We start from the raw sequence: 25,230 nt of genomic DNA, 5'->3' as shown, positions 1-25,230 counted from the left end.
GGAAAGGAAAGTAGCCCAGAATTAAATATGTTACCTTAACTCTTCCTGGGGACTTTGGAGGCTTCGGTCGCCTGACTTCTTGCAACACTATAAAGCAGCACAATTGCGAGTCATGTTGGAACACCTCTGAGACAATATAGGCACCTATTGGACCTATATCGAAGACCTGCTCACGCACCCTAAAAATGTAAGGGACCTGCTGTGTGCTGCAAAGCGATTCCTAGCCACACAAAGAGCCTTCCAACCCTTGCAGTAATCTGGAGCTAATGGAAAGAGGGCAAAGTGAACGCCTCCCTCTCCGCCTGGCCATCGCCACTGAGCTTGATATGGGGGATCCACTGGACATGGGGAAGAGGGGCTTCCGCCACACTGAATCATGGTCAAACAGGGGTCTAGAGGGAGCTGGCCAACTGTTCCCAGGAGATCACTTTATTGATTATGAAGCTTTGACCGAGATCCGAGGAGCAAACTACTTAATTTCTTTTGAGTACTTCTGCCATTATTTTTGAGTACCTCGGCCTGAAAGGCCTTATGTCTGACCCAAGATGGTGCTCTAAAATCTCACAACCCCTTACACCCTTTGAGAAGACCCTTAATGAAGCCACCATGAGGAAGGGAATTCTCTCTCAACTTTATAAAGTGCTGGTCATGGCAGAGCGAGGGTGAAGGCAGATGTCTAAGCAATAGTGGACAGATCAATCGGGGGAAATCATGTACAACACTTGGAGTAAGATATATAAGTTGATGTTCTCTGGCAATCTTTATACTTCAGCAATGGAGCACAACTTCAAAGTACTACACTGTTGGCACTTGCCTCCCTTGAGACTCTCAAAGATATTCGAGGGATCCTCCCCCTCGGCTCCTAGGTGCTGAAACTTATTGAGTCCATGCTGAGAGCAGGGAGTGTGGCCATGGCCCAGAAACTGAAGGATAAGGCCCCTCTATCGAGGAATGAATGGATGATCAAACTGTGGGATATATTCACGTACCAGAAACTGGCAGCGGTGGTTAATGACCTGATGGAAACGTTTTCTCTTGAGTGGGGTGCCTTTATGTTGAAATGGTGGGGTGGAAATTTGAAACTTTGATTCATGACCTAACAGATTCGCTACAGTGGATGTCTGGTTCCTATGCTGAACATGAGCTTTAGTGGTACTGAAGGACTACGCAAAGAACCCTTGCCACCAAAAATGTTCTTACTCCAGCCTTTTGTAGCCGATCCAATGTCCTGTCGGGCGAATGGTCTCGGTTGTGCAACCCGAGAGGGATGGGCTTAGGCGAGAGGGTGGGTGTAACAAGGGTTGGTGATTGTTATTGTTAAACTTGTATGTTTGTTTTTCCTTACAAAAATGCCAATAAACACCAAAGTTAAAAAACAAAAGTAGACCTGTGCATCTAATTGAAGAAATGTGAAGACAGAACTGTAAGTGACTTTTGTTTTGCTCGACCGGGGGAGATGTAGTGTCCTAGTAAGGACATGGTTAACCGAGCCTCAGAGCTCCGTCATATGGGCCAAACAGCATGCGCAATGTTCGCGCATGCGCAGTAAGGAGCCCGGGAAGCGGCAGTTCGACATGGGAAAAGGAATAAAGAAGGTTTAAGTTGCTGGAGGCTCCTGTCGTTATTGCAGGCTTGTGCCTGCTTGTATGTACGTGTGTGCCTGCAATCCCTCTGCATGCTAGCCTTTAATGAGTGATACATTTGAAAGGACCCAGAAGAACCAGACAGACACTTTAAATGCCCACACAATATGCCATATATTGTCATAATTTGTCCAGGTATTCTTACCAAACACCAGTTATTGAAGTCATATGCCTGGGTACTCCCAACATATCTGTACTTGTATCATATGGGTAGTTAGTCCTATAATGTGCCCCAGTACACTGTCCGCCAGATATTACCATAATATGCCCATGTACATGCTACTGTAAATATTTGCCACGCCATTGTTATAATATACGTTTGCGAGTTCCTCTGTCTTGTTATCTACCCATAGCATGTATTGGCATTATATTTGCACCATGTGACTAGCTTGTGCTACAGTACAAGTGGCTCTCTTGTGATAAATGACATGTTCTTTTGCACCCACACATGTAGAGAAGAAAATACCCCCTCACAAATACAGCATATAAGCAATAAGAAGCACACCTACACATGAACGCCTGTTTGAAGTCTTTTAAGGCGCAGCAGGGCTCTCAGTAGCTAATTCCTGGCCCCACTGGCCAGCTTTGTGCGCAACGCTTGAGTGTGTATTCTCTCACCGTACTCTGCACCGCTGTCATCCATTTCCTAGCCATGCCCACTGTTTCCTAGCACAGACACCACTTCCCTGTGCTCAGACACAACATTGCACCACCCCCCTAGGTCAGATGACCCTCTTCTAACCCAGACACCACGTTGCAGCTCAGACACCACTCCCATCGGTCAGACCTCATATCCCTAGCTCAGACACCAATCCTCTGGCACCATTTGCATATATGATGGCTCTGTACAACTTATTCCCAAGCCACATGTGTTATGGGTGGTAAAGCGCATAGTGTTTAATTATTTTGTTAGTATTTAGGTCATGCAGAGGTTATTTGGTGGCGCCACCTATAAGTGAAAAATATTGCATTAGAGTACAGCTAGGGGTAAATGGCATTGAGGAGGGGCACAAAGCTTGTAGGTGATGTTTGGTTATTTACCCACCCATTGACTACCCATGGCCATGCTAATCCCTAGGCCCATTCCCACCCACTTCTTGCCCATGCCTGCTCAAAACGCATCCTCCTGGGATCTCTTTTTGCTTCCTTTGTCAGGTTTTACCATTAACTTTGTGCTGGAAGTGACTGCCCGTTGTTTTTCCAAATAATCTTCTGAGAGTTAATGACTTAATTTGTGCTATAAATGCGTTAGTGGTGTAATGTAATGTCTTACACAGTTCTGCCTTCTGCCGCTCAATTTTTATAAGCACTATGTATGTCCTTCACTGAAGTCCTGTTAAAACAAGCATTGACAAAGCTAGCAGTTTTGGCTTGTGTATAAGTATTTGGGATTTGGCAGGCACTGCTATTAGATGCCAAGGTGCTTGCACCATTGTGAACCTGCAACCATCAATGGTCAGTTAATACCTTCCTCCGTTGCTCTATACCCCATCTCATTCTATTGCACACCTGCACCCGTTATCACATCCTCCTTTAAAACTTTGCACTCTCCTCTGTGCACACTGGTGCCTACAAATGCATAATGCAAAGAACAACAGTTAACGTCGAAACTAATGGCGTTGCCAATGCTTGTTTTTATTTTAACATTGAGCATTGCCTGACCACCGTATTAGGAACGCATATACAGAAAAAGCACTGCTACAGCGGCCTTTTAATCCACCTCTTTGTTATAAGCAAAGCAGGGGAAAAACAAAATGAATGCTGCGTTGGCCGGGAATCGAACCCGGGTCAACTGCTTGGAAGGCAGCTATGCTCACCACTATACCACCAACGCTTCTTGTTGTACGAAGGTTTGCTAAACGAAGACATGATGCGCATGGGCAACTGCTTTCTGTTTTGATCATTTTGCTGTGAGAGGCGGAGCAGTCTCTAGTTTTTAAATATTGTTCGGTTCGGCCGCCAGAATTACCGTTTTGAGAGTAGGCTCAGAAATCTTTAGCCTCGCTGTGAATCCATACCTGGTCTGACCTGTACCAGTTATAGACACGTCGTCTGGCAACACCGTCCGGCCCTTCATATTGGCTGTCCCTGTTCTAATGGCCGGACTGAGACTTGCCAGTAAAAAGACATCCTGCATTAACGCCTGCTGCCCGCTGGGGGGCAGTGAACTCTACCTCGGCGGAAGCCGGATAATGCACAACGCTTTGCTTGCTGGAGCTAGGGTGGTTTTTAAATCCTTGAATTATTACTCGCAGGCAAGTGTTAGAGTTGATGATTGAAAAAACAAAAACACACTTCAGCACTATGCCTTAGACTTTGCGCATAATAACAAAAAAACTAACTCATCTAAAAATGAAAAGCAACTTGACCCCGACGTGATTTGAACACGCAACCTTCTGATCTGGAGTCAGACGCGCTACCGTTGCGCCACGAGGTCTACCTTCCAGAAAGGCTGCACGAAACAGTGTTGAAAGAGTCTTTTTTATACAAAAGTATTATCAACTCGTTACCTTTAATACTGGTTCCTCCATATCAGCCACATGCTGACAAAGAAGGATTTATAGGCTGGACTTTTTATGATGATCTGAGGTGGGAGAGGTGATATAGCCAGTAGAGTCAAAAAAAGAAGAAATAAAAGGGTCCTGTGTGGGGAGGCGACAGCTCGGCCTCGCCACATATGCACTGAGGCGAGGAAGAGGGACGTGGAGGAAATACCGTATTCCATCCAGGATATTACAATATTGCATTGGGTTTCACTTTTCATTCTAGTGACGCTCAGCCTGCAGCTACCAAGTCAGCCTAAGACCAGGGGAGACTAGAAATGTATGGGGTATCGAATATTCCATAACACCTGGCGTCTTTGCCAGGTGCATGATGGGAGAAGGAGGTGGAGATATGACGAGGTCATTGTGAAGACAGGACGATGACTTCGGCACTGATTGGCCGCAAAAGCATGTACGTATTTTTAGAAGAACTCAATGAAGTTGAGGGTTTCGAATATCAGAGAATATACCAACAGGAAGTCAACACAAGCAATGCTTAGCCTATGTAGCGATAAAACGAGAGAATTTACATGTTTCTTTAACAAGCCCCAGTGGCCTAATGGATAAGGCACTGGCCTCCTAAGCCAGGGATTGTGGGTTCGAGTCCCATCTGGGGTGGATGTTCACTTTTTGAATTTTTTTTTCGGTGATTTTTGTACTGGGAGAAAGGCTTACTCGTCTTCAGTGTTCGTACTTCTGCAAGTGTACATACATGTCGTTTAAAGGCATACGTAGCAGCAGTGTACGTGGCACACAATATAAGCAGCGGGAGTGGGAAGCGAAGAGTTGCGCTGTGTTTGGGTGAACTGGTAAAACGAAGTGGTAAACAAAAGGAAGGTACCAGTGAACGGCAGGCCTGGCTGAAGATGTGTGGTGGCCCATTTCAACATGATGGTTGGCAACAAATACAGCTGACGGTTAGCCTCCAGCTATATTTATTTCCATTCTAGACCTGGGAGAGACAGGGAATTAATTGGAAGGGCCGAGCCAGGGCGTCTGACATGGCTCTTAGGGCCAAATAGAAGCAGAGCCAGGGAAATGGCTGCCGAAACGAGGCAGGAGCCTATGTCAGGGGATTGGGGAGGGGGCAAAAGGGAAGGGCCGGTGTTGTATGCTATCCTGCCTCCCAAGGTAGCTTGTGGGAGGCAGTGTTCGGCAATCTTCGGAGTCACGCCCACTTGATGGCTACAGCCATACATGCAGCCCAAAATGAAAAGCTAATGTCATAGCCCGCCCTCCTACATTTCTGTTCCTGGGATTGGCCAGTGATCTGCGTAGCTCCACCCCTGTCCTTGAGTGCCCGTGTCCATCATTTAAGCAGTTCTCATATTTTATTCTTTTTTAGTGGCCGCAGTGTTGCCATGTCCGCTTATTATATTATAAGTGACTTTGGGCTTGTTTTTGCCCAAAGTCGCTTATAATATTAGCAGGTTGCTTGTCGCGGTTTTTGTCCGCGTTTTTCCTTAATTGTGTGCTTATTGTTCCGCTTGTTTGCCAGTCTGTCTGACTTGGCCCCATTTACAAAAAAAAAATGAATATGAAAGGCGAACAAGCCGTCTTGCCTTAAGCTGTTATGCACACGCTGTGAGGCTCGGGCTGATTGCCTTCCTGATGTGAACCTGCAAGTACTCCTTTCTTTTGCATTGATGGGCTCTTTCAATATGAGAGACCCTTTGAAGACGCATTACCTAGCCAAGAGGTAAACACAGGGTATTTACAGCAACATGTAGTTTAGTCATGATGGAAACAAGCATAGACAATGACAATAGTTTAGGGTTTTGTGTAGGCATGGGAAAGGCCCTTGGTAGGCTCTGCTATCTTTAGTTGTATGAACGGCACCAGGTGCAAAATGGTGCAAGTACCAGGGCATCTAATGGCAGTGCCTGGCAAATGCCTGATAAGTTTGCAAAAGCCAAAAACTTTTAACATGACTAACTGAAGGACACACACAGTGCTTTTAACTTGATTGGCTGAACGCAGACCAGGTTAAGACATTTCTATTACACCAGTAGCATTTACAGTTCAAATTCATTCAGCATTGAGTGCAAAGTTTAATGTTAAGGCTTGATTAAAGAGAGCACAAAGAGTTCCCATGAGAAGGTGTTTTGGGCGGGGAGGGGCAAGAACAGGGTTGGGCAGTGCCTTAAGTGGCACTACAAATCGAGCCGGGGCTCATCGAGGGGGTGTGGCCTAACAGCGGGGGTCTTGATGGCCCGTTAGGCCACGCCCCCTTAACGAGCCCGGGCTCAATGGGCTACTGCCACCCCTGCCAGGCAGCCTTTCGTATAGATTAGCACCCTCTCCCCTATGGGGAGAGGGTGCTGATCTCTGCATTTATTTTGTGTAGGCTTGCCTGGCAGGGGACAGCGCCTGCCTATTCAGCCTTAATGGTGGTGCTGCCCCTCGCCAGCTGGGGAGGGGCAGCACCACCATTAAGGCTGAAAACGTGAGGCCACTGGAAGCAGAGGCCTTTTTCCTAAATACTGAAACTCCCGCGAATGCGCGGCAGCTCCAGTATTTAGAAAGCAAGGCCTCTGCTTTCACCGGCCTCACGTTTTTTCCATAATGGTGGCGCCGGCCGACGGGAATCTCTTGATTAAAGGGATGCCTCGCAGGTGCGGTGCCACCATTATGGCTGAAAGGCATTTTTTTCTGTAGCCTGAAGCTCTCGCAAACGAGCGAGCGCTTCAGGCTGTAGAAAAAAATGCCTTTTCGTGTAGTGGCCGGGGCTGCCAGAGGAGATTACTGGGCCCCGGCAGGGCCCCGCCTCAAAACGAAATTTCAGAGCCTGCCGGGGCCCAGCCCCGGCAGGCCCCGGCCCACTTAAAGCCCTGGGGTTGGGGATTAGCATGGCAATGAACAGTCAATGGGTGGGCTAGTGATTTACTAGAGGAGTAAGTCATGAGGGAGCCAATGACCAGAGGGGTGATGGACTATATGAACCAAGGACCAGATGACAGCAATCAACCAGGTTTCCCAATACCAGAAGGACGACAGTGGGGGGGCCATGTCACGCTTGTCGCCATGAGCTAGTCCTGGATTTTCCCTTTGCATACTGGTCCTTGTAGGCCCATACTTATAATGGGAAGAAATAAAATACCAGTCCTAGCATTTAATAGGAAATGCCTGGACTGGCTCAGTGTCATGAAGTACATGGGGCTACTTGGCAGGTACCTGCAATGGAGCCAAGGACCAGAGGTGAGCGACGAATCAAGCACCAGAGCAGCCAAGGATCCAAAAAGCCAATAATGTTGCTTTAATAAGTCGCACACATACAACAAATTAAAATAGACACCAAATGTTAGAAAATAACAATTTTAATAAATGCTTTTTGTTAACATATGTTTGAGCTCTCTGTATGTATTCTTTGCGTTATAGTTATTTTTCAACTTCTGAGACCTTTCCACCTTATTTTAGAGGTGCGCTTGTTTTTGCAGCTTATTTGGTTGGGAGTCAGCTTGTTTTGGGCTTGTTTTAAAGGAACATTCAGCTTATTTTTTCCTTCTGACCTGGCAACACTGAGCGGCCGTGGAGAGAGGAAGGGGAGACTGGGAAAGAGGGGGTTTGAAGAAATTAAGTCGCATGGAGTAGAACCGAGCTCTACACTGCGGGGCTGTGGTGGGAATACAGGAGCTCGAGGCACACACGGGCCTGAGCAGGAACAAATGAGGGACCCTTCTGCACCAACACAATGAAAGCACAGTATTTGAAAGGCTACCGAGCAGGGGAGTTGCTAGGTCTGGAAAAGACCCGGGGCTAAGCTGATGTCGGAACTTTTGGGACTGGGGGCTAGCTAGTCTTTTGGCTGTAGCTCCTGCGATTCTATCCGGGGCTACAACCAAAAGACCAGGGGCTATAGCCCCCTTAGCCCCCCCCCCCCCCTAGCAACGCCCCTGCCACCGAGGATTACAAAAGCCCTGTACAGTGGTTTAATTGCTGGGATCAAAAAATAATAAAAATCACATAAATGAAAAACATTTTGACTTTTCTGTTTCATGACACCAATGTAACATTGTTTACCCCCCCATGGACGTAGACACATTAACACGGAAGAATGCCATATTAAGAGAGGGCTAATCACCATATTGCTGAAACGAAGCACCTGAATGTTTTATGGAAATGCTTAACACAAGGTGGTCTGTTTTGGGGGCTTCGTGCATGGACAACATTGTGTGATGAATGTCAACTTAACTATTTCATAACTTGTGTGTTTTATCACTGTTCTATAGCCAAAACATTAATGTAAAGAAATATTATACCAAGCAAAAGGAGTGTTTAGCGAACAATGGTTTCACACCTGTCTGCATCAGGCGTGCCTGTAAATAAGTGAACACAAGGTAGGCTGCAGTCTTGTGGCAGGATGGATGCCATACTCCCACTTGTCATGAATCCTCCTTGCATGTTAATTCCACTCTCTTTATCACGGAGAATGTCATCATGGTTTCCACAGTTATGTTGCCTGTTTGAAAACCATTATAACGCACTTCAGCAGGGCAGTTTCTAATCCATTTGGTGCCCAGAGCGAAACACTAGGAATACACCCCCCCCACATCCCATCCCGCACCCCAGCCCCACCGTACCCAATGCGCCATCCCCACCGCACCCCGCGCCCCAGCCCCACCGCACCCCACGCCCCAGCCCCACCGCACCCCAGCCCCATCGCACCCCGCGCCCCAGCCCCACTGCATCACACCCCACCCCACTCCCAAACTACACCATTAAGGGACTCCTACCCAAAGTCAAACAGTCCGTTACACAAGGAATGAATTGCCATTTGCAACAGTGGGCCACTTTTTCATTGGTGCCCAAGACAATTGTATGCTCTAGTCCCACTTAGGCTGCAGATAATGAGGACTGGGCACACCAAGAGAACATGAATATGGCACAGGATGCAGTATATGCAACCATCAAAGAACACAAGATGCTGAAGGGGGTTTGGAGGCAACCTAAGCCAAAAGGGCAATGACAAGGAGACACCCGAACACAATAAACAATCACTTTAAAATTCTTTCAATGGGAATCAAGTGTATGCTTTGATACAGTAAAGTTTGACTGTTGACTTGTTATAAGGAGACATGGAACCGGATTATTTATTTATTCATGCAATGTTTGTCGGGTACCTATTTATTTATGCAATGTTTGTCGGATACAGGTATCCGACAAACATTGCATGAATAAATAAATGAACAAAGAAGCAGCATGAAAGAAATAGCGCCGCTTTAAACTATTATTTTGGGAGAGGCAAAGCTGCCTACAGTGCACGCCCACGCTCCACACTACCTCCCCTCCCAACACAATGTCAGCACGAAACCATTCAGTGACTAATGGCCCACCATTAGCAGTTTCCTGCCTGCATTGTGATGGGAGGAGCTGGTTTTAGCTGCAGGGGGACCTGAAGTGTTTTAATTGTTGTGCTTATGCCCCCCCCCCAAGTGGCGCTAAAGTGGTCGGAGGAAGCCTCTGACTTCTGTTCCAGTGTAGCGGAACAGAAACGGGCCTGCACCTCAGGGTTAACAATTTCTCCCAGTGCATGGATTAGCATTCTTTTTTATTTATTTTTCCATTTGTGCTTTGGTTTCCAACAAACCTTGCACACGAACATGAATATTTAAAAGTCTCCTATGCACAATTAGACAAACAATACAGGCCATAAATACAAACCATCTCCCCAGATAATACAAAATCATACACAAATATAAACTAGTCAAGTCACACAGCATTCTTGTTGCAGCTCAATTAAGCCTACACATTTCACAATATCAGAACAATGAAGTATCTGTTAAGTATAAAAGCAAAATTCTATAACTTTTTCCCCAAACCTTTTATTCAAACAAGGATGCGAGACATACATATACAGTAAAATATGGCTGAATGCATAATGCACAACATTCCCGGGTCCAACAAGCCATCCCACCACCGAGGCGCTAATGCGAAAATGCATAACCTTGTTAAAATAAAAAAAAGTACCACACCAAGGACATCACATCAAGGAATAGTTTGAAAGTAGAGACGGTTTAAAAGTTAGGGAGGGAAAATTCTGGTAATAGTCAACAAATGGGAGCCAGAAATTTAGATACCAAGGCAGCGCATTGTTTTACACATGCTGTAACTTTTTCGTCGACCAAGATGTCCCATACCTCCATCCACCATTGTGCCAATACTGGCCCCATAAGAGCCTTCCACGATCGTGCTATTTATATTTTAGTTGCTAAAAATTGGTGTGTCGCCGATTGTGCTCTGCAACCCGATTTAGGGTACACATCTTCCACTGAGCACCGCGATAGGCCAACGAGTGGAGCCAGGGGTAAGTCCACTGCAGTTCTCTCCTTAATGTGAGACAGTACAGCAACCCAAAAAGTGTGGATCACATGACAGGACCACCACATATGAAAGTAGCTTCCCAAGGCCGCACCCCCTCCAGCAAGCCGAATTCAAAGCAGCATTCATTTTATGTAAAGTTAGCAGAGGCCGGTACCATCTGTAGTAAAGTTTATGCATACATTCTCTATTGGTTACACATCTAGAGGAGGCGTGGTTTCTAGCCCAGATCTCTTCCCATAAATCCTCGACAGGAGGTCCCACATCCGCTTTCCAAATGGCAATGTAGGAGGATCTGACGGTTAGTAAGTTGCCTCCCAAAAGTTTATAAAAGCATGAGATTCTACCCCCATCTATGCCATACTGTTGGGTACATTCCAATACTCTCACCTTCGCAGGTCACCTGGCTCCTCACAGTTGTGAAATCCAGTGCCAAATATGATCATATCTAAATCGTTCGCCTTCGGTTAGTGAGAATTGAGCCTTGCATTCGGACACGAGAGAGGAGAGCCCTCCTGGTACAGCTGATGCAAGCTATGCAGACCCCCAATTTGCCAATTTGAAAAACTATTCCCTAAGAATCCTGGGGAGAATTCTGCATTACCAAAGACTGGAGAGCACGGTCTGAAACCCGATTCACCCACTTCTTCATAAAAGCCACGTGCCAGTAATACAGCAAGATTTTTGTCGAGCTCAAGTGTGTGTCAGATCGGGGAGTTTAGTATTGTCGATAAAGGGTAAGAAAGATAACCGGCAGGAGGAGTTGGCTTTCTCAAGAGCTACCTATCTGGGAGGGGACCTCCAAGCCAAAATGTGCGTAACCCGAGCAGCCACATAATACCTGAGGAGGCCCAGAGCCGCCATTGCTCCCCTCCGGGCATCGCTTAAAACCTCAGCTTTTGGAACTCTAGGCTTTTTGCCCACCCAGATAAATTGTAGGACGCTACGCTGCAGCATACGTACTTCAAGATTGGGTATCTTAACTAGCAAGGCTTGACAAAGATACAAGAATCTGGGTAAAAGATTCATTTTTACTGCAGCGATTCGTCCCATCAGTGATATTTCCTGCTTACTCCAACGTTTAAGATCTTCGGCAAGATCCTTAAGCAACCCTGGGAAGTTGACCCAATATACATCCTGCGGGGAAACAGGAATCCTCACCCCCAGGTACTCAATAGTGTCAGATGCCCACAGAATTCGACAGGTGGATCTCGCAGCGGCAATGACTTGCTTGGGCAATTGCACACTTATGGCAAAGATTTCTAGTAATTGACAGAGAAGCCAGTTCAAATCATCTTAATTCAGACATGACAGCCTCAAGGGAGGTTGGTATATTAGTTAACATGAGCAGGACATCATCGGCATAAAGAGGCATTTTGTGTTGCACCCAAGCTACCTCAGTCCCTGTGATCTCCGAGTTGTCTCTGATCCTTTGCGCAAATGGCTCCATTACAAGAGCAAAAATCAAAGGAGACAGTGGACAACCCTGCTTAGTTCCATGAGCGATAGGGACAGGGGCAATTAACCCTTATTCGAGTAAAAGGTCAATGGTAGTTAGCCAACGGGCCAAATCCAAAAGCAAGCAGAACATCACAAAGGTAGGGCCAGTGCACTCTGTCGAATGCTTTAGTAGCATCCAGTGTGAGTACTCCCAAGGCAAGACTATCCCCTCCTGGCTAGGTCAAGGATTTCCAAGCCTCATCTGATGTTGTCTTGTGTGCTTCGCTTTGGAATAAACCCAGCCTGATCCGGATTTATCAGTTGGGGTAGAACCGTCCCCAACTTCGAGGCCAACACCTTAGAGTACAACTTGGCATCCAGGTTCAAAGAAATTGGCCTGTACGGGTGACAATCCTGTGTGGGATTCCCCAGCTTAAGTATTAAAATTGTAGTTGACTCCATCGAAGGAGTAACCCTTCCTAAATTCCGGGAACAAGTTGAATAAGTTAGTCAAAGGTTTGAGTAGTTGTGGTTGAAAAATCGTATAAACGATGCTGAGAAACCATCCGGACTAGGGGTCCTGTGTTTAAGAGAAACTATTGCTATTGCCACCTCTTCCGTGGTTACAGGAGTGTCTAAGGTCTCCTGACCAGTAGACGAGAGCCTGATTTGGTAGTCTGGCGTAAGTCGCAGAGACGGGGGGGGGGGCGGGCCTGCTTCAGATTCTGTGGGTAAATATCATTCAGAAACCTTCCTTTTCGCCGATTCCTTGTACTGAATATTTATGTCTGAGTCTACCAGCACTGCTGTAGTATTTGCTGTATGTATGGCCTTCAATTTATGAACCAGAAATGTATTCACCATATTACCCATGGCATAATAAGATTGCTTAGCACGAATAATCAATTTGGCCGTATGTCCTGCTAAGTGTGCTTCTAGTTTATTTCGCGCTACCCGTAGGCCCTTCCTGGCCATGACAGAATTGAAATGCTTATGAAGCATTTCTGAAGCGCGCATCTCCCCCTAAAGTGCCTACCTTAGGGTTCTATTCCTATAAGTGCAAGCAGTTGTGTTAGCAATCAGTTCCCATCTAATCACTGCCTTCATAGGGTCGCATACCGTGGCAGTCGGAACGGTAGCAGTGCTATTTTCCCTAAAGAAATCAGTTATTTCTTTAGTTACGGGGTCCTTTGAACACCAAATCTGAGAGGGCCGGGTCGTGCAGCTTCCATGGGGGCCTGCTAACGGGGGACAACCTATCAACTGAAAGTGTACACTCAACTGCTGCATGATCTGAGAGTACATGGGTAGCAATGAGTACCTCTGATACAAACAGAATCAGAAGGAACAAGTTACTTACCTGTAACTATTGTTCTCCAGAATGGGTCTGGCATGGATTCACATGCTCATGAATATTCCCCGTCGTCAGGCCGGGAATCAATAAGAAAAAACAGTTTCAATTTCACTTACAAACTGTCTTTCTCCGATAAACCAATCACTGAGCTCTGGGTCATACTGCCCCCAGCCCATGACTGCCCTTCCCCCTAGCCCCTCCTCTGGCAGCCATCTTCAGATTTAATAGCCCATAAAGTGGCAGTATGACCAAGAAGAGCCACAGAGGGGCAGGAGGGAGGGTTTGCATGTGAATCCATGCCAGACCCATGCTGGAGAACAATAGTTGCAGGTAAGCAACTTGTTCCTTCTCCAGCATGGGGTCTGGCATGGATTCACATGCTCATGAATAAAGAATACATAGCAGTACAACATTACACAACCACAGGAGGTGGCAAGGCTCAACAGAAGCCTCCGGAACAGGCTCACCTTCAAGCGAACAGGTTGCGTAGCACTGCTTGGCCAACCCTGGACTTCTCTCTGGTATCCCTGTGGACGCAGTAGAACCTTGTAAAGGTGTGCGTGGACCCCCACGTAGCAGCCCTGCAGATGTCCAGCAGGGGCACACCAGACAGGAACGCCGTCGTCGCAGCGATCGCTCTGGTAGAATGGGGTCTCGGACGGCCGGGCAGCGGTTGGTATGACAACCAGTGACAGTGTGTGATGCAGCCGGAGAGGCACCTGGAGATGGAAGCCTTGGACAAGGCCTTCCCATGGTTCACAGGACCAAAGTTCATGAATGGTTGAGATGTATTCCGGAAACACTTTGTGCGTACCACATAGAACTTCAGCGCACAAGCCACATCCAGCCAGTGCAAAGTCCTTTTAGCCGGCGACAAAGGTTTTGGAAAAAACACAGGCAACACCAAAGGCTTGTTGAGGTGGAATTCCGACAGAACCTTTGGCATGAAGGAGGGGTGCATCCGCAGCACCATCGTTGTGTTGTGAAAAGTCAGCTAAGGTTGTTCGCAGGAAAGGACCTGGACCTCACCTACCCTCCTGGCAGAGGTGATGGCCACGAGAAAAGCTGTCTTCCACGAAAGGAACTTGAGAGGGGCCTGATGCATATGCTTCAAGGGAGCCCCCATGATCCTCGTCAGCACCACGTTGAGTTCACACGCCGGGGTAGGGGCCTTCTCCGGTGGTAATGATCGAAACAGTCATTTGAGGAACTCCTTGACTAGAAGGTGGGACCAAAGAGAAGACCGTCCTGGAGACCTGGTGTAGCGGGAGATAGCCGCCAGAAGCACCTTGATAGAGGCGTGCGTCTGCCCTGCCTTGACCAAGTACAAGTACGGAAGAATCTGCGGAGCTAAGATATTCAGAGGGTTGGTCTTCTGCGTCCGGCACCACGTTGCAAAATGTTTGCACTTGTGCCCTTAGCAATGAAGAGGCGACATTGCTCTGGCCCTGGTAAGGACCTCCCTGCAGTCTGCCGGCAGCTCGTACACTCCAAACCCTAAGGCTGCAGGAGCCAAGCCTTCAGGTTCAGCGATCCTGTGTCGTGATGTAGGATTGCGCTTCCTTCTCTGGTGAGCAGATCCAAACCACCTGCAGCTTGACTGGGGGTAACACTGACAGGCTGAGAAGATCCGGTTACCAAATCTGACTCGGCCACGCCGTGGCGATGAGGATCATCTTGCATCACCACCGTTTGAGTTGATTAATGACTCGCAGCCGGAGAGGCAACGGGGAAGGGGAATTCCGGCAGAACAGGCCTTCCCACAGAAAGGAAAACGCGTCCCCCATGCTCCTCGGCTGGTGGAACCTTCTGGCGAATCTCTGTCATTTGGAATTCATCGCTGTCGCAAACAGATCGATCTGGGTTCTGCCTCATTTGAGGAAGAGGTTGTTCACTTGATCATGTCGAAGTTCCCACTCGTGGCAAGAGCGCAGCTCCCTGCTGAGGGAGTCGGCGAAGGTGTTCTTGACTCCAGACAGGTGAAAAGGAATGAGGAACATCTCTTGGCTGACGGCCCAGTGCCACAAGTCCTGCGCCTCTCTGGAGAGCGCCGGGTATCTAGTACCTCCTTGCTTCCTGATGTAGAATATCGTGGTGGTATTGTGCGTGAAGACCCTCACCACCTTGCCCTTGAGTGACAGAAGGAACGACTAGAGGGCCCAGAACACTGCCCGCAGCTCCAGGACATTGATGTGGAGAGCCCTCTCCTATGGTAGCCACAGGCCTCTGGCGTGGAGACGTCCGGTGTGGGCTCCCCAGCCCTCGAGGGACGCGTCTGTGGTGACTGTCTCTTGTTATGGGGGGATCTGGAAATCCGTGCCCCCGGCAATGCTGGAGCGCACGCCCCACCACCTTATCGCTCGACGGAACTCCTCGTCGAGAACAATCTTGTCTGCAAAGCTTCCAGACACCTGGATCCACCAAGCGTCCAGGAATTCCTGAAGGGGTCCTATCTGCAACCTGCAGAGCCGGATCAGGTTAACGGCGCTGGTGGAGCTGCCGGCGCCGTTAACCCTCTACCGCCTCATTACGAGGTCTGCTCGTGAGTCCCTCTAAGGACGTCTGGTAAAACCAGGCGTCCTTAGTGGGACCCGCTAGCAGACCAGGATGCTTACAACAGGCCCGTCATTAACGGGCCCGTGGTTAGCATACTCCCTATTCCCATTGAGCCCTATGGGGGCTCAAATGGGAATGGGGATGAACCGGGTCCGGGTTCCTGGAATGGGGAAATACCGGGCCCTCCAAGGCCGGAATGGCCCGGTATTTCCCCATTCCAGGAACCCGGATCCAGTACCCGGTATGGCGGTAGCCATGCCGCTAAAAGCGGCATGGCTACCTCCATACTCGTAATGAGGCCCATGTCTTAATCCACTTAATCATATGAGATTGAAATACACCAGTTAAGGTCTAGGAGAGTTCTAACAAAACAGATAGGTCTTCACGGCCTTCTGGAATGCCGGAAAGGTTTTAATCTCACAGTTTTCTCTGGGTAGTTTATTCCATGCTCTTGGACCGTAGACGCTGAATCTGCGGTCTCCTTTGCTCATATACCTGGTGTGGTGTATATGAAGCAGATTTTGATCTGCTGAGCGCAGTTGTCAGGTAGGAACATGTCTCCTGATTTTATCTGATAGATATCTTGTTCCTGTCTTGTTAACACACCTATAAACCAAGCAGAGTACCTTAAACTCAATTATCTCTTTTACTGCCAGCCAATGTAGGGCTCTTCTTAAGTTAGAGGTTGGAGCTGATTTTTTACCTATACGTCAGCCTAACCGCTGCATTTTGGGCCACCTGCAGTCTTCGCAACTGATAGGCTGGTATACCCGACAGCAATACATTTCCATAGTCTAACCTCGAGTTGACCAGAGTGCCAATGACTACCGCTCTGTCCTCATTCGCAATGAATGGTAGGATATGTTACAGTAGGCGTAGTGAGTGGAAAGCTGCTTGTACCTTCGCACTAACTTGAGCTCCACTTCCCATGTTATCCTCCCAGACACAGCCTACATTTTTTATTTTCTTGGAGAAATTCAGCTGTGTCCCCAGGAAACATAGGGAGTGTAAATGCTCCCTCTGCAGATTGTGCTTTGAAGCGAATAGAGTCTTTTCTGTTTTGCTGACATTCAGCAGTAGCTGGATCGCACACATCCAAGCCTGTATTTCTTGTAGGCACCGGTCAACTATTTCGTACTTCTCCTCTAGATTCTGTATCCTCAAGAACACCTGCGTATGAGTGAAACTGTATGCCGTGCTTCCTCAGAATGTCCATGAGTAGTTTAACATATAAATTAAAAAGCAGTGGGGAGAGGGATGTCATGAACCATCAGACATGCCCCTTCTGGACCTCCTGGCCCTTGACGCGTCGGGGCTTACACTCTGTACTACTTCCAACATGGCCGTACACACAGAACGCTGCCTACCAGTCTTCACGTCCGAGGCAGCATGTTCTATAAAATGGCCATGCCCCTGCGGCCCGCGCGTCTCAACGCTACTGTTGCTGTGGCTAGACGTGTGCTCTGAAGTTCGCCTTGCGGAAGTCTGTAGTTTCCTGATTCCTAGACCCTCCGCTTTCCCTTCTATCCTCCCTCCTCCTATTTAGCCTTCTTCCCGGATTCCGTGCACCCGCCTCCGAGTGCACTTCTCCTTTCCTGGTCTTCCTGGAGTTTCCTCATTTTTTCCCGGACGTTAAAGCTGAACGAACACTGGAAGCCGAAGACGGCAGAGCAGGCTTGTACAAGACCCGATCCGTACGGAAGAAAACTCCTCTGGATTCCATCAAGCAGCGAAAGCAGGTGAGAAAGGGGGAAACCTGTGACAAGGGACGATCCCTGCAGGACTCCACAGCTTTGTAATCCTGAATCTAACAAGAAATATCCAAATCCTATTCTTTGTTCTCTTCTAGAGAGAAAAGATTCAAACCATTGAAGAGCTTGTTTCCCTACTCCACCCACTTCTCTCAGACGTTTCAGCAGGGTCCCATGGACAACCGTATCAAAGACGGCGGACAGGTCCAACATGACCAACAGGGACACGCCCCCCTGATCCGCCGTCTCCAATAGATAGTCCCAGACCGTCAGCAACGCCATCTCCATCCCAAAACCTGGTCGGAAGCCGGATTGCAGTGGATTGCAGATTCTCCTGATCCAGATGTTCCTGCAGCTGAGCTGTCACAATGTTTTCCAGAATTTTCGATGGCCATGACAATCCTGCCATTGGCCTGTAATTCTGGAAATTCTTAGGGTCTAAATTTGTTTTTTTTTAGCAGTGGCGTGACCACAGATTTCTTCAGAATCATCGGTACTACCCCTGATGTAAGAGATTTGTTAACAAATTTTGTGATAAATGGGGTAATATCTGGAGCTATTAGTTTAGCTACTGAAGATAGAATAACGAAGAGTACATCATTAGTAGCCTTCAACGCGGAGAGCAAGGTGCAGACCCTTTCCTCAAATACTTTCGTAAACATAAATACCTTCTGATCCGGCCCAGTGTCTTCATCATGAGATATGCATTCTGTGCTAATCTCCTCTGTTACTTCCAGATCCTCTTGGGGATGTAATGGTTTAATTTCCATAATCTTTCCTTGTATTAGCTCTATTTTATTTATAAAGTAATTATTAAAAGCATCCGCCTGTGCTTGTGATGATTCAGGTGCTGCTGACGCACACCCAGGATTTGCTAACTGGGAAATAGCAGCGTACAATTCCTGTGGCCTGTTCATGACTTTGTCAATTTTCCCTGTTATAAATTTAGCTTTGGCATCAAAAATGGCTTTTCCATATTCTCTTCAGGCGCTCTTGACCTGTTCTAAAATGCTCTCTGTACGATGTCTTCTCCATTTTTTTCTCGAAAGATCTCACCTGTACCCTTTTCTTGGCCAAATCTGGCGAAAACCAGGGGTTACATGGCTTTGTTTTGTTGGAGAGGGGCCTGTACATTAAATAGCATAGCCATGATTTACATGCCTTTTTTGAAGAACTCCTCACATGGAAGAGCCTCTTCAATCTGTGCCAAAGCATGTTTCAGAGTTTCCCCTGAGATTTTCAATAAATCTTTCAGCTTGTGGAACTCCCCCATCCAATTTTCCGTGTGCACTTCCAGAGTTTTCTTATGCATTCCCAGTTCAAATACTATGGCATAGTGGTCTGTCCATGATATTGCGATTGTCTCAACATAACAAATTATCTTCCCTCGATATAGCAGGACATCAAGACAATGGTCCTGGCAATGTGAGGGGGATGATGCTAAAAGTTCCAAATCATGGGCTTCCAGGGTCTCCTTTAATTCTCTCCCATCCCCAGATGTCACCTGCTCAGCCCATATATTGAAGTCCCCCAAACATAACAGCTTGTCATGCTTATTCCCCGTGTCTGCCAGAAAGAATTGTAATTTCTCCAGGAAAGCCTGTGCTGGGCCAGGAGGTCGATAACCAAAGAGAATTTTTATAGTTTTATTTGGAGAACACTGAATAAAAGCATGCCCCATCTGACTTGATGGTCCGCACCGTGGTAGTCTTCAGTGTCAACAGCCATTGCACCTTGCCCAGCATGGCCACTATCCTCTCTTCCAAGGGGGCGGTCAGGCAGGAGACCAAGTTGAGCCTGGCCCCCAGAAATAGCACGTTCTGCGATAGTATCAAGCAGGAATTTGGATAGTTGACGGAGAACCCCAGATCTGTCAGCAGCTGGACGGTCCTCTCCGTGTGTTGAACTGCTACTTCCCTGGACTTGGCGCGGATGAGTCAGTCATCAAGGTACGTGTACACATGTATCCCTTGTAGGCGCAGATGGGCCGCCACTGGTGCCATGCACTTTTGTGAACACCCTGGGTGCCGAATTCAGTCTGAAGGGAAGGGCCTTGAACTGGTAGTGCCTTCCCTGTACTACGAAGCACAGGACCTTCCGATGCTTCTCGTGAATGGGGATGTGGAAGTATGCATCCTCCAGATCCAGCGACGACAAGAAGTCCTCTTCCTCCAGTTGGCCAAGCACGTGCTGCAACATGACCATCATGAACTTTTGGGACTTGAGGTATTTGTTAAGGCGCCGCAAGTCTAGAATGGGCCTCCAGCCCCCAGTCTTCTTCACCAAGAAGTATCTGCAGTAGACTGCGGAGCCCGCAGTCACATCGGAACCAGCTCTATAGCCCCCTTTTTTAATATGGCCCGTACTTCCCGCAGGAGCGGAGGGATGTGCTGCTCCTGCCGGGCCACCAGTGGTATCCGCGGACACTTCTGCTGGAACTCTAGAGAGTGTCCGTGGGTGGGAGCGTCCAGCACCCATCGGTCGGTGGAGATCTTTTCCCACTCGCTGGACCAGGTCAGCCCCTTTTGCCTTCGAAAGGGCGGTCGCCACCAGCTCGATCCTCAAGGATGACTTAGTCTGGACCACCTGGGCCTTCAGGGGCAGGTTGGACACCTTTCCATGCACCTTGGTCTTCTCCGGCTTTTCCCACAGCTTCCCTGGGTTAACCGATTTCCTCTTTGAGGAGGAGCTGGAGCTATGACTAGCGATGGAGGCAGATGGCGAAGATGAATGTGCGCTGCGTATCGTGGTACCCACTTGTGCGAAACCCAGACGGAAACAAACTTGCGGTACTTGGCCTTGTCTTGGGCCCCCGCGGATTGAGCACCCTCAAAGGACTTAGAAGCCAGCTCTTTGGACCGGCCGGTCCTGGGTAAGGCATGCCCCTGCTTGCCGCACAGGGTAGAGGCCTTGGCGTTAAGCCATGCCACCAACCTACTGTGACTGTCCTTGATGGTTCGCTTGGAGAACCCAAGGCAGATTTCACAATATGCTTCGCTGTGGTCCGGATGGAGACAGTAGAGGCACTGAGAGTGTTTGTCCTCCACAAACAAGTTCCTCAATCCGCAGCTGGAGCAGAGCTTGAAGAGGGAGCCTCCCTCATTCTTCTCCTCCGACATGGTCCGGAGTGCGATGTAGGCCCAATGGCGTTCTGGAATCTTCCATGAAACTCTTTCATGAAATTCTTGCCCTTAAGGGGCGTTGAAAGACGCCGACAAACAGATCCCTGCTTGCCGGTCAAAGGAACGAAAGAACACACACGCTCTATTTGACAACGATAGAAACTTTTTATCGAAAAAGCGCAAAAACGTAGAAAAGCTCTCTGAGCACAACACGAGGACTCCCAACACTTGAACGTGCGGTAAAAATGTGAAGATGGCTGCCAGTGGAGGGGCTTAGGGAGAGGGCAGTCATTGGCTGGGGACAGTATGACCCAGAGCTCAGTGTTTGGTGTATAGAAGAAAGACAGTTTGTAAGTGCAAGTCAAACAGTTTATTCTTTTACCGAAGATTCCCGGACTGACAAAGGGGAATATTCACGAGCATGTGAATCCATGCCAGACCCCATGCTGGAGAAAGGGAGATATGAGCCCGAGATTGATCCTTGAGAAAGTCCTATATGCGTGTAAAATGTGTGTTGTCAAGTGTTGTTGTAGCCTCCACAAGTAAACCAGATTCATTTCCCTCAGAACTTTAATTAAAGACTGGGCCAGTTTAAAGTCTGTAGCAGAGGGTGGGTGTGATTAATCATGGGGTCAGGTACTACATTATAATCCCTCTACCCCCACCACCAAGATCACTTGTCCATCTGCAAAAGCAGTCCTTTCCGACAGAGTCCACCAGGAATCCACCCTGCTTCTCACTGGCGGAATAAAGAGATATGACAGTAAACAGATGACCGCCTAACAAGCCCTTGACCCCCTATAAAATGACCCCCCCCCTGGGTCATTCTTCTCTCCCAACTCAACAAAGATCCCTGTTCCACCTTTATTAGTACTGAAATAGGCAAGATATTGTTTAGCAAAAGTGTCTATTGCACAGTCTACGAAAATCAGTGTGACACAGGTACGTCTCCTGTAACAAGGCTATGGAACATTCCTGGTCCCTCAATCGCTGCAACACAGATTTAAGGGGGAGTTCAATCCGTGCACATTAAGAGCAAGTTCTTTAACTCTGGCCCAACGGGGAGTCCGCTAACACGACCTCAGTGATAAGTGGAAATAAGAGATAAGCTTAAACTAAGCAGGTGTCACACTCTACAAGTAGCGAACTGATCATGACTCTTACCATCCCGCATCCAATTTTACCTCAACATTTACGAGAACCCTTCCAAAAAAGCCCATCCCACACCCACCAACAAGAAAGACTCGTATAAAAATAAAAACGGTTCAGAAAAGGAGCTATTATCACAGACCGGGGCTATTGCCTGCTGTCGCCAGACCAAAACACAGTTACAAATCAATAGAGAGAATATTCATGCCATCGCCAAGTCCATCCGCTCACAGAGTCTAGATCGTCCAAACAGTTAAAGTGAGGAGAACCATCTTGAGGAAACCTGTGGAGAACCATCTCCGGTTCCGGAAGCACCTCAAGACCTTCCTCTTTGCTTCTGCCTTTGCCCCCCCTGTCCCCTGCTGATTCTACATTCCCTCGGCACCATGCACCTGGCCACCCTCTTTCCTCCGGGCCCAGGTACCTGCTCCTCTTGCCACCCGCATGCACTGCCTCCGAGCCACCCCTTGCACTGGGGTCTGTATCTGTACCCATACAGCCCCTACCCCTTTGTTTTGTTCTTCCTGCACTTATCAGACCTACCCAGCCTGCTGCCTTAAACCCAGCACTGCCACTTGCTGGCTGCACTCCCTCTGTTTGTTTCCTTTTTATTTATTAATTTATTTATTATTATTTGTTTTTTTTCCTCCTTGCTCCGCACTCTCCTTTTGATCCCCCTTCCATGCACTTCTCCCTCTCCCCCTCTACCATGCACTTACTCGTTCTCAATGTCACTGGGCCTAGTAAGATCGTTGTTTTTGTTTCTCCTCTGTTCCCCTTCCCTTGCCTTGTCACGCTCTGAAACACTTGTGTATGAGCGCGATAGAAATAAAATATCAATTTCAATTTCAACCAGAACCTATAGAGATAAGTAAAAAAAAAAGCATCCAGAACTACTTCACCTGCGTGGGGCCAATCACCTTCATTTTACTCGCGAGTGGACCCCAGGGTTTCGTGCCTTACCAGCTCTTGACCACAATCCCCTCTGTGGCTTAGGGACCCAACCTCATGAGGGCCAGATGGCCATGATGACAGTAAATCCTAAGCATCCTGATGTGATGTTATTGACCAATGTTTCCCCTCCATAGTGAAGAACAGAGCAGTGGAGAAGCCCCATCTGAAATGAATACCATTCTCCCTGAGCCACACAGTAAGCGGACAAAGCATCCTGCGCCTCTGGATTGTGAAAGTTGCCAGATCCTGGGATATCTGAAGGTCGGCACCCCGAAAAGTGAAGGCTGGTCTGCACGTGCTGCTTCCATGATGCGCTGCTTAAACGTGAGGAAATTGACACTACTGAGAACATCAGGTGGCTGGCTTGAATCATCCGAGAGAGACCCTCAAAGACTATGGGTATGGTTCAGTTCCACCTTGGCATCCTCAGACAGTCAGAGAGGAGACCGGAAGAAGGTGCAGACCTAATTCAGCAGATCTGAGTCACTTACAGATCTAGGTATGCTGCGTAGCCTGACATTGTTACGTCGTGAATGATTGTCGATGTCCTCCTGCTTGTGTTCCAGGGCCTCACACCTCGGAAGGCATTGGTAAGCATCGCAAGACTCCAAGGTTTGCTCAGAAAGAGTCCTCAATGTCCCTAATACACTGTTCTGCCTCCGTCACGCGTTTGTCAATTGTCACAACTTTAGAGGAGAGCTCGGCAACACTGTTTTGGAGTGCCCGCTTCAGTTCTCTCAGCAGGTTAGCCAGATCCGGTTTGGTAGCTGGTAGAGCCATGTCCTCTCCCCTCTCCTGGGGACACTGCACCAGCAGGACAGCGTTGTCAATCTTCTTAGGTCCTTCACAGGCATGTACCAAGCATGCAATATCACCATCTGTAGGGGTATTTCCCCTCTTTGCCATCACAGCCTCCAGGTAACAAATCCAGGGACCGCAGGTAGCCCAAGCACCAATAAAGAAAGATCAGGCAGTATGTGATCTGTGCACAGGGACTGAGGGGTCTTAACTACAATGCTCGTGAAGAGAGATAAGGCAGCATGTAATCCATGCACAGGGACTCCAACAGATACCACTATCACCCACGTAGTAAGAGTCACCGCACACCCAGGCACCACACACCTAGGACCAACCAAAGCCCTCAAGGAGATGCTCCGTATGCATCAAGCAATGAGTCAGGCATCTGGCAAGTCCTCACGGGAAGCCTCCAACTGCCAGAGCACTCACCAGCTGGGCAGAAAGCATGTAATTCAAGGCAGCTCCCAAAGGAAGAGAGGAGAAAGATGCAGAGAAAAAACAACAGGTACCCCAAAGGAAAAGCTTGAGTCAGACAGCTTAGTGCAAGTTACAGTCCCAGACCCACGCATCTCTACCCTGGAGAAGAGGGTCAGCTGCTCAGTTTATGGCGAGCAAAGGTTGCAGGCGCCATGTTGGAGTTGGTCTGGTCCCCGCTCCGCTGATTCCAGGATTCCCAACCCTGTCCAGCGAGGGCTGCGGGTGCCGAAACTCGGTCCCTGCATGCCTCGAGGCTTCACCTAGCCAGAGTGAGGATTTCTAGGCTCTGGCGACACTTATGACGGCGCCATTAACACTGAAGGCCCGGCGATGTCCGGAGACTGTTAAGGAGGCATCCGTGTGTGGGCCTCCTAAGCCACACCCCCCTCGATAACTTTTAAACATGTTTCACAATGGATATTTAAGAAGCAAATGGTTGTAAATTTGTACCAATACGCATCTTTTTTTTATTTTGGATAAAATCTTATTATTGGTTCACGGTCTGCTACAGAAATAGAGAATTTCACCTTTGGCTCTTACCCACCTTTAAAGACAGCAAAGATCAAAAGAACAAAAACCTCTCCAAACATCAACCATGCCACCCAACGTTGCTAATCCATACAGTGACTAAACCAGTTTCATATTTTAGAAAGAAATCAACACAGAAATTCTCACCACATTAAACAACTATTCCAAGGTCAAAAATGAGGTAGAAGGGATTAAGGAAAAAGAGTTATGAAGGAAAAAAAAGGCAAGGCACTTAAACCTTTCCTGGAAGAAGAGGAACAACAAAAAGAACAGGAACATAAACATACCCGTACAGCCATACCCCCCACTTGCTGAAGTTAGTGTCTGTGCTACACTTCATAGCCACGGGCACATACCAACACACTGTGGGTGAACTGCATGGGATATTGCAACCCTGTTTTTCGCGTGTCCTGTTTCAGGTTGGAGACCACATCATCCTACTCAGGACTGCTGACCAGGTCAATGCCACTAAAATTGCCTTCCATGCCCTTGCAGGCATGACTGGATCTCTCTTCTGCCTTTGACATGGTCAACCATGCCATCCTGCTCAGCTGTCTCCGTGATCACTGATCAGGCCCTGGCTTGGCTGACCTCTCT

At 48.1% G+C, this 25,230-nt stretch overlaps 2 non-coding genes across 2 annotated transcripts; one reads left to right on the top strand and one right to left on the bottom strand.

Annotated features, from left to right (window-relative positions):
• Window positions 1-4,008: 4,008 nt before the first annotated feature.
• TRNAW-CCA (transfer RNA tryptophan (anticodon CCA)) lies at window positions 4,009-4,080 on the bottom strand. Its single transcript has one exon. It is a non-coding gene; the product is annotated as a tRNA-Trp (tRNA).
• A 651-nt stretch (window positions 4,081-4,731) lies between these two features.
• On the top strand, window positions 4,732-4,804 carry TRNAR-CCU (transfer RNA arginine (anticodon CCU)). The gene has a single exon. It is a non-coding gene; the product is annotated as a tRNA-Arg (tRNA).
• Window positions 4,805-25,230: the final 20,426 nt, after the last annotated feature.

The sequence above is a fragment of the Ambystoma mexicanum genome, chromosome 1p (genome assembly GCF_040938575.1).
Source record: "Ambystoma mexicanum isolate Mex_15411 chromosome 1p, UKY_AmexF1_1, whole genome shotgun sequence".
Classification (NCBI taxonomy): Eukaryota; Metazoa; Chordata; class Amphibia; order Caudata; family Ambystomatidae; genus Ambystoma; species Ambystoma mexicanum.
Note: the sequence above shows the minus strand (reverse complement) of the source record. Positions and strands in the feature narration are given on the sequence as shown.